General features: G+C 47.5%; 2 non-coding genes across 2 annotated transcripts; both read left to right on the plus strand.

Annotated features, from left to right (window-relative positions):
- The first annotated feature begins 2,047 nt into the window (after window positions 1–2,047).
- LOC117717449 (U1 spliceosomal RNA) lies at window positions 2,048–2,211 on the plus strand. Its single transcript, XR_004607930.1, has one exon. It is a non-coding gene; the product is annotated as a U1 spliceosomal RNA (small nuclear RNA).
- Window positions 2,212–11,423: 9,212 nt separating this feature from the next.
- Window positions 11,424–11,587, plus strand: LOC117717461 (U1 spliceosomal RNA). The gene has a single exon (XR_004607940.1). It is a non-coding gene; the product is annotated as a U1 spliceosomal RNA (small nuclear RNA).
- Window positions 11,588–12,326: the final 739 nt, after the last annotated feature.

Raw genomic sequence — 12,326 nt, forward strand, 5'->3', positions numbered from 1 at the left:
AAAAAAAAAAACAACAAAACAAAAGTAAAAGCCTTTTGAAGGGACGTGAGGTGAGACACTCCTTGTACTTTATGTGTATATGGAGCTTGTCCACCCACATCTGTCTTTTTCCTTAGAAACTACGGGTGTTGAAGAGGTTTCTGTTGGGATTTAACCTTGACTGGGGGAAACTAAAAGTGAGCACCCCGGACAGGAAGGACTATCGCCCTACCCCGGCTCCCCCGGGGTACCCAGAGAAGAACCATTGGAGAGAGCTGTGTTCTGGAGCACTATAAACCAGCCCACCTAACCATGGCCTCGGGTCACCGAGCCGGGTGCCCTACCTCCAAGGCCTCAGCCTGATTTCCAAGTAGAGCAGTTGGGGAGTTTGGAAACTTGGAACAGGGGCTTTGATTTTCATTTTCTGGCAGATGCTCTTTCTGGGGACTGACTGGTGTCTTTACTGATCAGAGCTGTGTCCTGTGCATGGCCGAAGCTGTTTCGATTTGGGGAGGGGGGTAAGGGGGAGGGGGGATGTCGATCCTGGAGACCAGAAGCAGGATCTGTCGACTGGAAAGCACCGGTCAGCGTGCAGATCCCACACGAAATGACTGGGGAGTTGAGAGAGAGCCAAGTTAACTGTCCTGTCTGGGTTTGTGGGTGGTCAGCTTGACATCAGAAAGGAAGGGACTTCAGTTGAGGAAATGCCTCCGTGAGATCAGGCTGTAAGGTATTTTCTCAATTAGTCATCACTGAGTGACCTATCCCTGGGCTGGTGGTCCTGGCTCCCATAAGAGAGCGAGCCAGTGAGCAGCACGCCTTCATGGCCTCTGCATCAGCTCCTACCTCAAGCCCTGCTTGAGCGCCTGTCCCGACTCGCTCCAACCATAGACTATGATCTGAAAGTGTAAGCCAAATAAACCCTTCCTTCCCCAACTTGCTTTTTGGGCATGGTGTTTTGTGGAAGAAATAGAAAAACCTTAGCCAAGACAGTAGTCTGGGACTGACTATTAAAAGGAAGGGAGAGAGGAGGGAAGAGGGAGGGAGAAAGGAAAAGGAAGAGGAGGAAAAACGAAGTCAATCACTCCTTCACTGTACACCAATGGTTTGGGGTCAGGTAAAGAGGATGGGAGGGAGAGCACAAGATGGCTCTGCAGGGCGGCAGGGTGGTGGTGGTGCACGCCTTTAACCCCAGCACTTGGGAGGCAGAGGCAGGTGGATTTCTGAGTTCGAGGTCAGCCTGGTCTACAGAGTGAGTTCCAGGACAGCCAAGCCAGGGCTACACGGAGAAACCCTGTCTTGAAAAACCAAAAAAAAAAAAAAAAAAAAAAAAAAAAAGATGGCTCTGCAGGTAAAAGCTGCTTACAGTTACAGCCAAGACACCTAATGACCCGAGAGGAATCCTCCGCCACCCCCACCCCCACCGCCACCCCACCCCCACCCCCACCCGGCCACCATAAAATTAAAAATAAGCTAGGCAACAGGGCGAGTAGGTCCAAAGCCTCCACTTGCGTCTGGTTCGCCACCGTTAGGGTTAGGATACAACAAGAGTGAGCCTCCCTAGTCGGTGTAGCAAAGATTTCTGCCTTGTAGAGAGAGAACTTGTAGCGAGTTTCTACGTGTAGTTCCTAGGGCTGAGAGTGTAGCTCAACAGGGTAGACAGACTTGCTTGCCTTGGCACGCACAAACCCCGAGGGCCATCCCAGGCCATAAGGAAACCTTAATGAGTTCATCCCACAACCACATAGTGGGTTGGAGGCCAGTTGGTGTTCCAGTCGCGGCCTCCTGCAGGCCAGGGGAGAAAAGACAAGGGGGGCGGGGAGAAGGCCGCCTGTGGGCGGGCCGTATGCAGATGATTCCGTGCGCAATGGCTGCCGGTCCCGGGAAACCCGAAGGGCCGCGTCTCGGGTGGAGTGTCCCGCGTAGCACGCGTGTGATTTCCGTGAGGCAGGAGCACGGAGTCAGAGGCGTGTAGGGCGTGAAGGCGAAGGTGTGGCGCGGAGGCGGCGACCGTGCGTTTGAGAGGAGTGCGTGTTGGTGGAGAGGCTGTGTGGGAGGTCCTCAACTCATACTTACCTGGCAGGGGAGATACCATGATCACGAAGGTGGTTTTCCCAGGGCGAGGCTTATCCATTGCACTCCGGATGTGCTGACCCCTGCGATTTCCCCAAATGCGGGAAACTCGACTGCATAATTTGTGGTAGTGGGGGACTGCGTTCGCGCTCTCCCCTGGCTTTATTAGTATAAAAGCAGAAGTTTTTCTAGTTGCCTGTGGCTAAGGTTTGCCTACCTTCTCATTTTCCTGATAGACCATTTGTTCTGTAATAGTCATAGAGGCTTGTTGGGAAGTTAAGCAATGTGATTTTCTTTTGCTACAAGCGGGTCTTTCTACCTTGAGTCCTGAGCTGTCTTACTGAGGGCTTAACAGCATTTGATGCTCTGTTCTAGTGTGTCTGAAAACAGCAGGCAGTGCACTCACATCTGAAGCTAATGATTCTTTAAAAAGGAATATGGGAGGTTAGGGAGGCCTAACATACACTGTTATTTTGCTACGTTATGTTGTCAAGTTTCCTTCTACATATTTATATTTATACCCAAGGGTTTGTGGGTTTGTGTTGCTTTCAACTGTCTGATTGAAAAACTGTCAAGCGTTTTTCTGCGTCACATTAACATAGTGGTTACTGTGGAGATCCACAACTGGTCAAAATGCAGAGTAAGTAACCGTGCTTAATTGCAGATGGTCTACATCTGCTCCCACCCCGAGATTCTGAGAACTAGGAAGAGACCAGTCTCCTGTAAGAACCGTCAAGAGTGGGAGGAGAGCTGTGAAGTGCTGTAGCCTGCATCACCTCACTGAAGCTGTGGTTATCAGCACAAGGAGGCTGAAGGGGCACAGAGGTGAAGAACACTTGCAGAGGACCAGAATTTCCTTCCCAGCACTGAGTGGGGCAGCTAGTCTGCCTGTGACTCCAGTTCCAGGAGCAGAGAAAGGGTATATCCCAAGACAAACTGACTATAGACTAGTTGAATCCGCTCCCAGGTTCAGCAAGAACCTTGGTAAACACAGTAGAGAGAAACAAGGAAGATACTCTATCTCAACCTGTAACTTTTGCCCTCTCTGCGAACACATAAACATGTGTGCTCATACATGTAAACATGCATGTATACCACACATACTACATGCTTTTTGCTTTTTTTTAAAAAATCCTCCTGGAACTCACTATGTAGATCAGGCTAGCCTTGAACTCACAGAGATCTGCTTGCCTCTGCCTCCCAAGTGCTGGGATTAAAGGTGTGAGCCTTTAATTATATGTATATATAATGTTGCTTTAATACAAGAAGAGTTTGAATCTTTCAGTGTATATTATTCATTGTATGATACTTTATTAGCTGATCTCTCTGAAGTTTTTCTGCAAGCCTTTGCTCTCATATAACGAACTTTAAAATTCTGGAGTGCTTGTTGCTCCAGAAAAGATTCAAAGGCAGTATCTTTTCAATATTTAGGACCTCAGTAATATCCTAAGCAGATTGTGGCACAGAAAACTCTAATTAAAGAATGGATAATTGGGGCTGACGAGATGACTCAGCCTTTAAAGGCTAGGCTCACAACCAAAAATTAGAGTTCAATTCCCAGCAACCACATGGTGGCTAACAACCATCTGTAATGGGATCCAGTGCCCTCTTCTGGCTTGCAGGTGTACATGCAAAAAAAAAATGGGTTTTGTTTGTTTGTTTGTTTTGTTTTTAACAATTTTCAAAAGTTGTTAGGAGATATTAATTAGCTAAAACCTCATCTTAAGCTTACCATAGGAGAACTTTGAACCTCTGTTTGATATTCTCAAAGGGGATGCAAATTCTAATTCCCCCTTGACAATTAACTAATAAAAGAGGAATAGCTTTGCAGAAAGTAGAGTAAGCTGTTAGTTATCAACAGATAAATTAGATAGACTATGATCAATTGTTGGCTGTTTGCAATATTGCTACTCATGTGCTCACAGCAGCCCTTTGGCAGAAGAAACTGAAAGACCCCCGAAAGGGGACCCTCACCCAAGTCTGGACCTGCACGCCCCAAGGACACACGAGAGACCTTCTTGATGCAATTGCAGAGGAGGTTTAATGACGAGGGCCCTCGGGCCGGAACATAGCTCACGCAGGAGATCGAGGTTCCGACCCAGAACCCAGGAAACTTGGGATATTTATGGGTAGGGGTTGGGGAGAGCAGGAAAATTTGGCACGCTTACATATGATTGGATATTTCAAACATCAGCAGCTTGCAGAAGCGGCTACATGTGAGCTGGCAGGATGACTAGTTATTTTGACCATGAAACCTTGGACTTCTCAAAAAGGGGGAGAGAAAAGTAAACACCAGATAGCCCATTACTCACTTGGGCTTGTCTGGGCACGTCTTAGCATGCCTTTTCATTTGGGTCACCCTGTCCCTGCAGGGGCTTAGTATTTTTATTATGACTATACTTAACAAATTGTTGGTGGTCTTTGCTGACCATGAATTTTTGTTATTGTTACAATGCTGCTTTCAAATTTTGTTCTCACAAAACCATTAATGTGGATTCATCTTTCCTCATCTGCAAGTAAAGTTTGAACATCCTATTATGAAATTGTTACTGTGTAGAGTGAAAAATTATAAAGGCCATTTTATGAAATATGTGTAGATTTCTCGCCTTAGAAAAACTTACTTTCTCGAGAGTACCTGAGCAGGAAAAATGCAGACATTCCTCAAGCCTCTCCCACCTATAGGTGGGAGAGGCTCAAGGCAGGAAGACATTCCTGATTACAGATAAAGATGCTACCACCTAGGTGGGGCCATAGCCCTATAGCCTGAAAAAGTAAAGATAGTAATCTGAAATGGCAGGATAGGGCACAATGGCATGGTAAAGACCACATTTTTGAGAAGAATGCAGGGCGATTTCCACATGACACTAATCATTTAGAGTGAGTACCTCTGAATTGTTCCACTGTTTTCATGTTTTGTATCTTTGACAACCCCTCACCCCCCTTCCCACTCCCCTGGTTTGTGGTTTTTCCCTTTAAAACCCTCCAAGGACTGGCCGTGGGGGTCAGACCTTGACTCCAGCGCAAGTACCTGGTCAGACCGCTGGCTGCCAGCTCTTTCCCTAATAAACCTCTGCTGATTGCATCCAGGTATGGTTTCTTGTGATTTTTGGGTGGCCGCAATGTCCTGAGGCTTGAGGAAGGGTCTCCGGAGTTTGGAGCTCTTCAACTGTGTTAATAATACAGGATTGTAAGATAGAATCCTGAAAGTATTTTGGATGAAATGTTTATTCCTTATTTCAAACAGCAATTAAATTGGTTATTGAAAAATAAATTTGGCCTATTACATGACAAACTTTTAGGCAAATTTGATCATCATTATCCAAAAGACAAGTTCTTACAGTTTTCCTCTATGCATGCTTTTATATTTCCTGTAAATTTGCATGCAGCCCATAGAAAAGATGTTTACTGTATTTACAGATGCCTCATCTAAAGAGAAGGCAGTATATGTAATTAGATCACATGTTCATTTTCTTGAGTTTTTCCTGCATCAGCACAAAAAAAAGAAAGAAAGAAAGAAAGAAAGAAAGAAAGAAAGAAAGAAAATAAATCAAGCTTTCAATTTGTATACTCATAGCCAGCATATTGTTCATGGTTTATAATTGCTTGAAATTGTTCCTTTTTTAGGTATTGCTAATTCTCAAACTTTACAGTTATTTGTACAAATACCTTAATTTAAGAAACATGCACTGTTCCTTAACTTTATAAGACATTTAAGAGCTCATACTGGATTGCCTGGACTCCGGGGCAATGCCACAGCAGATTTATATACCAGGCAGATTACACACCTTATAGAAACAATTGGCCATACAATCTTATCTTTTACATCATCAAAATAGTGATAGCTTTGAGACAATAATTTGGTATTTCTACAAAGTGAGCAAGTCAAATTGCAAAAACTTGTTCTCAGTATCCTCAATTTTTTTTCATAATGATGTTAAGCCTTGAGGACTTATAAGTAATCAATTATGGCAAATGGATGTTACTCATTTCTGATTTTAGAAAATTAAAACATGTACATGTGCCTTGACACCTTTTCAGGCATTCTAGTTGCAACTGCTTTAACAAGAGAAACGACTAAAAATATAATTAGTTATTGCCTACATCATTTTTCTATGTTTGGTGTTCGATATCAGATTATAGACAATGGAACTGCCGATTGCAGTCAGACATTGGAGATGTTTTGTTGACAATTTAATATTACTCATATTACTGAGATTTCTTATAATCCTCAAGGACAAGGAATTGTGAAACAGATATTGTGGAACTTTAAAATAATATCTTCATAATGCTCTGAGTGTGGGAGGAGCAGCTACTGGTGCTTCTGCCCTGGTTTTGCAAGGAACTGTGAGAAATTGGCTTTTAAAAACTAGTAAGGCCGGGCTGTGGTGGCGCACGCCTTTAATCCCAGCACTTGGGAGGCAGAGGCAGGCATATTTCTGAGTTCAAGACCAGCCTGGTCTACAGAGTGAGTTCCAGGACAGCCCGGGCTACACAGAGAAACCCTGCCTTGGGAGAAAAAAAAAAAAAAACTAGTAAGAGGGGGAATTATACCCTCCAAGGTCACCAAAAGCACACCTTGCTTTTTGTCTTATTTGTTTTAAATTTTTTGCAAACTGATGCTAAAGGTCAGTCTGCAGTGGATCACCACTGGCATCCAGTCACTTCCAGCTCATTTGCCAGGGTCAAATGGAGAGACGCCCCTAACTAATACATGGGATAGTCCCGACCCTGTTTTAATTTGGGGTCGTGGTTCGGTCTGTATTTTTTCAGAAAAAGAAAATGGATCCAGATGGCTGCCTGAAAGATTGGTTCCTTAAGTGGACACAGATCTTGAGCCTAATAATTATGATTCTAATGATGAAGATGGCTCAAAATCCTTATCTGATAAACGTGGCATATAGTCTCCACTCTTACTGGAGAGTAAGTGTTTTTTATCATTACTTAAAGCCACCCACTATATACCTGGTGGTCAGACTTTGGGTCTGATCCCTGCCAACCAGCAGTTGGATTAGATACTGGAACATTCCCACTTGCAACCTTATTTTCTACACTGCTTGGATAATCCTGTTGCTTTTAACCTTTGAACCTTGTGTCTCAAACAGACTGGTTGCCTTCACACAGGATCGCTCTGAGCAAGCTCAGCTATTCACCATGGCAGTTATGAAGAAATGCATTGAGTGTATGCCCACAAGTCCTTTGGTCTGAATGTGGCCTTGGTCTGTATGGGAAAGAGTGTGCCAAAGATGGCCAATTACTCAAAGACCAAAGACGGGTAAGAGTGTTCTTGAGCTCCTATACACCTGACAGAAACATACATCAAAAATGCTATGTATGTTTTCCTCCATGGTAGGTAGTAAGGAGCAATACAGACACCAACCTAAGCCAGGCACGGTCACACGTCCACTCTTTACCCTAGATGGGATGAAATCTTGTGCCCTGTCCAGCTGCTGGCACTGCTCATCTTTAAAAAAATAAAAAGGGGGGAACTGTGCCTCCCCCAGCCTTGAGCAGGCCTGTTTACCACAGTAGACCAAATAGGACCTAGGTGGAGTTACCCACCTTGGCTGCATGTACAAGATGCTAAAGGAACTTAGAAGAATAACTGCCCACTGAGCTTGCCTTGAGACATCTCCTGCTGTGACAAAGGATAGGTTCCTCTACCCAACTCCAGCAGTGACCAAGGATGGGTCCCCTCAGCCATCTCTGGCTGAAGCAAGAAGGAGTTCGGTGGTGGGGCTTTCCCTTTAAATTAAGAGCTGAACATTAAACTTTGAGCCTTGATCAGAGAACTTTGTCTTGGCTTCATTTCTTCTCACCCTCCGTCCCTTTCTTCATTTCCAGCCCCCCTTTCAGGAGAACCTGGTTGGTCTGTGGCTGCAGGCGGCTACAGCAGAGGCCAGGATGTCTATGTCTCTCTCTCTCTCTCTCTCTCTCTCTCTCTCTCTCTCTGTGTGTGTGTGTGTGTGTGTGTGTGTGTGTGTGTGTGCGCGCGTGCCTGCCTGCCTGCAGAGGCCAGGAGAGTGTGTTGCAGCCCCTGGAGCTATAGTTATAGGCAGTTGTGCAGTGCCTGACATACTTGCTGAGAACCAAAGTTGGGCCCTCTACAAGAGAACCAAGTACTCTGAATCAGTGAGTGAGCTATTTCTCCAGAATCCAAACCAAGATTTAAAAATTAGAGCTTGCTGAGTGGTGATGGCACACGCCTTTAATCCCAGTACTTGGGAGGCAGAGGCAGGCCAGTCTCTGACTTGGAGGCTACCTTTGTCTACCAATTGAGTTCCAAGAGAGCCAGGGATACAGAGAGAAACTATGTCTTGTCCCCCACCCACATCCCCCCAAATCAAAGCTTTCTCAGCTTTGAGAGAGGTGGTGGTGCACACCTTTATTCTCAACACCTGAAGGGCATCGGCAGGCAGATCGACAGAGTCCTGCTCTAAGGACAAACTCTCCATCTGGTTTACTGACTTCTGCCAACAGAGGTTTGTGTCACCACACCCTAGCTAAACCCTGCCACTTTAGACCTGAGGTGTAGGGAATGGGAGGCAGGGAAGACTCAACAGGTAGAAAAGCACTTGCTTCACAAGCCTGATGACCTGAGTTCACTGCCTAAAACCCAACATTTTGCTTTGTGCAAAGCAGCTCTTTCTTCCTTTCTTTACTTCCTTCCTTCCTTCCTTCCTTCCTTCCTTCCTTCCTTCCTCTCCTCTTCCCCCTCCTCCTTCCTTTCCTTTTCTTTCCTTTCCTTTCCTTTCCTTTCCTTTCCTTTCCTTTTCTTATTTCTTTTGAAATGACTAACCAAAGTTCACTGACTGCTTTACCACACATAGATGCCCTGGCCTGCGGGGATTCGACGAGACCCTAGAGAAGGGGCAAAAGAATGAAAGGACAAAGACACAAAGAAGAAGCACATGTCTGAATGTCTGATCCAGTGCTTAAATTTTATTGTTCGGGCCGCTGTTATAAAGGCAAGCGGTCTGGAGGGTCATCCAATAGTGTCCAGGGTCATCCCATAATTGCAAAGTTCTCTAAGCTCACAAGAATTCCAAATTACGCATCTAACTATTTTCTCACAAGCCAGAAGGCGATTAAAACATTCCTCGGCTCAAGTCGCTTATCTGATTAATATTTTCTCCCTGGCAGGAGGGCAATAAAGTATTCTGTAACTCAGGCTGTTTACTTAACTGACATTTGCTCTCGGGCAGAAAGGCAGTCAAGTATCGGCTCCCAGCAGGAACGTAGAGTGACCGGGTTTTCTGGATGCACAACACTAGGAGCAGCTGGACAGAGGCAGACGACGCTCATCTCCAAAATGCAGGCGCGTCCTAGTTCCCTGGAGCCCATCCCTAGCCGGGCCTGTTAACCGTGAGATATTTGTCAGCTGAGCCCCTGGGTAGCTACCATGGCTGTATAGTGAGTGACGTAGAAGAGAGGCTGTCTGCTAGAAAGAAGAGCTCTCGCCTGTGAGGGGAGAAGTAGGGTCCCCGGGACGAAAGGAGGGGTGCCAATGGGATGCGGAATCGGTGGTTCTGTGCCAGCTGGGCCTGGTCTTTCTGATGGGAGCAGAGGTGACCCCGTTGATCTCAGTCTAAAGTTATGTTGGGGGACGGACTTGTCCTTTTTCTTAGTCCTCTCCTATTTGCAAACTGCTGAGGGCCATCCAGGAGGAAGGACAGACGGCTTTAGAACTATGGAACCCTATGGAACCCACCGGCCAGCCCGGCCACGCTGGCTACACCTCGCCTGAGGCGCATCTCTGACAACTAACATGTCCTGAGGCCTCCGCGGACTTCTCTCCTTGCTGCCCTCGCTTCCCCCTTAACCTAAGAACTGTACAGAGACTCTAAGGGGGCTGCCAGCCCCACACTGGGCAGTATCTCTGGTACTCACAATAATCACGCTTGCTCTCTTTCAGGCACTGCGGCCGGAGTAGATTAATGATTCAGTCATCACCCTAGGAAAGAACTTAGAGCTGTAGCTTGTCAGCAATGACCTCCACCCTTAGAAAACATTTGGAAAAAGAAAATTGTTAGTGACGCTAGGTTAAGATGTTTTTGCTACTAGCTCCGATGTAGAACATCTTAGAAAACAATTTGAAGTTCAGAAAGGCACACTCTTATCAGTTAAGCTACCGGCCTTTTATGGTCAGGGAATGAGAACGACGGCAGCGCTGGCTGATGTGACTCTCACTGAGGCTGGACTGGTGATGACGGATTTGTTACACCCGTTTTCGCCCTCAGCTTCCTGATGTGATTTAATAAGAATTGCTGACGAGTAGATGTGCATTCTGAGGATTTAAGGTAGAAAAACCTTAACCAAGACAGTAGTCTGGGACTGACTATTAAAAGGAAGGGAGAGAGGAAGGAAGAGGGAGGGAGAAAGGAAAAGGAAGAGGAGGAAAAACGAAGTCAATCACTCCTTCACTGTACACCAATGGTTTGGGGTCAGGTAAAGGGGATGGGAGGGAGAGCACAAGATGGCTCTGCAGGACAGGGTGGTGGTGGTGCACGCCTTTAACCCCAGCACTTGGGAGGCAGAGGCAGGTGGATTTCTGAGTTCGAGGTCAGCCTGGTCTACAGAGTGAGTTCCAGGACAGCCAAGCCAGGGCTACACGGAGAAACCCTGTCTTGAAAAACCAAAAAAAAAAAAAAAAAAAAAAAGATGGCTCTGCAGGTAAAAGCTGCTTACAGTTACAGCCAAGACACCTAATGACCCGAGAGGAATCCTCCGCCACCCCCACCCCCACCCCCACCCGGCCACCATAAAATTAAAAATAAGCTAGGCAACAGGGCGAGTAGGTCCAAAGCCTCCACTTGCGTCTGGTTCGCCACCGTTAGGGTTAGGATACAACAAGAGTGAGCCTCCCTAGTCGGTGTAGCAAAGATTTCTGCCTTGTAGAGAGAGAACTTGTAGCGAGTTTCTACGTGTAGTTCCTAGGGCTGAGAGTGTAGCTCAACAGGGTAGACAGACTTGCTTGCCTTGGCACGCACAAACCCCCGAGGGCCATCCCAGGCCATAAGGAAACCTTAATGAGTTCATCCCACAACCACATAGTGGGTTGGAGGCCAGTTGGTGTTCCAGTCGCGGCCTCCTGCAGGCCAGGGGAGAAAAGACAAGGGGAGCGGGGAGAAGGCCGCCTGTGGGCGGGCCGTATGCAGATGATTCCGTGCGCAATGGCTGCCGGTCCCGGGAAACCCGAAGGGCCGCGTCTCGGGTGGAGTGTCCCGCGTGGCACGCGTGTGATTTCCGTGAGGCAGGAGCACGGCGTCGGAGGCGTGTAGGGCGTGAAGGCGAAGGTGTGGCGCGGAGGCGGCGACCGTGCGCTTGAGAGGAGTGCGTGTTGGTGGAGAGGCTGTGTGGGCGGGCCTCAACTCATACTTACCTGGCAGGGGAGATACCATGATCACGAAGGTGGTTTTCCCAGGGCGAGGCTTATCCATTGCACTCCGGATGTGCTGACCCCTGCGATTTCCCCAAATGCGGGAAACTCGACTGCATAATTTGTGGTAGTGGGGGACTGCGTTCGCGCTCTCCCCTGGTCTCTCGGGTTTAAGAGGTAGATGCGTGGAGTCATTGCTGGACGGTGCTCACTCGAAACTTTGTTCTCAGTTTTTGTGAGGTCTCAAGACCGTTTTCTGCTAACATAAGGGTCTCGTCCTGTGCCAACTACTCAACCTCTGCAGACTGGAGGGAGAGGGGACCTCACACGATGCCCCCGGCCACAGTGCTGCGACTTCTCCGCTTCGTCCTCAGCTGATCTAGGAACCGTTCATCTATCTGGGCGACGACTTTCTGATTAACTGTCTAGTCCGGCACCTCTGCTCTTCTGAGGACCCCCAGGTCAGATCACTGCCACCCACCCGGCTTTGCAGGTCCTGCACCCACCCTTGCTCTGGCGTCTGCACAGCCGAGGCATGGCACGCACGCACGCACGCGCGCGCGCACACACACACACACACACACACACACACACACACGAGTGTCTAAACCACCGTCAGGGCACCGTTCCCGTTGGTAGAAAGAACACTTGCACCTTATCATACTGCATACTACATACTGTTGTCAGCCGGGTGAGGTCGCTACCGGTTCTAGGCCAGCCTGGGTCGCCGAGTGACAAGACACCCTGCCTCGAATTCCCTCCCAAAAGCTGGTGGAAATGATCCCAAGAAAAGGGAGTAAGTAGCCCTCTTTTCTGGGTTGGTCAGGTGGCAGTCGCTCCTCCAAAGACGGAGCGAGTAGAGAGGAGAGCATGGCCACCCCTGGGGGCTGCTTGAGCA

This window comes from Arvicanthis niloticus, chromosome 11 (genome assembly GCF_011762505.2).
Source record: "Arvicanthis niloticus isolate mArvNil1 chromosome 11, mArvNil1.pat.X, whole genome shotgun sequence".
Classification (NCBI taxonomy): domain Eukaryota; kingdom Metazoa; phylum Chordata; class Mammalia; order Rodentia; family Muridae; genus Arvicanthis; species Arvicanthis niloticus.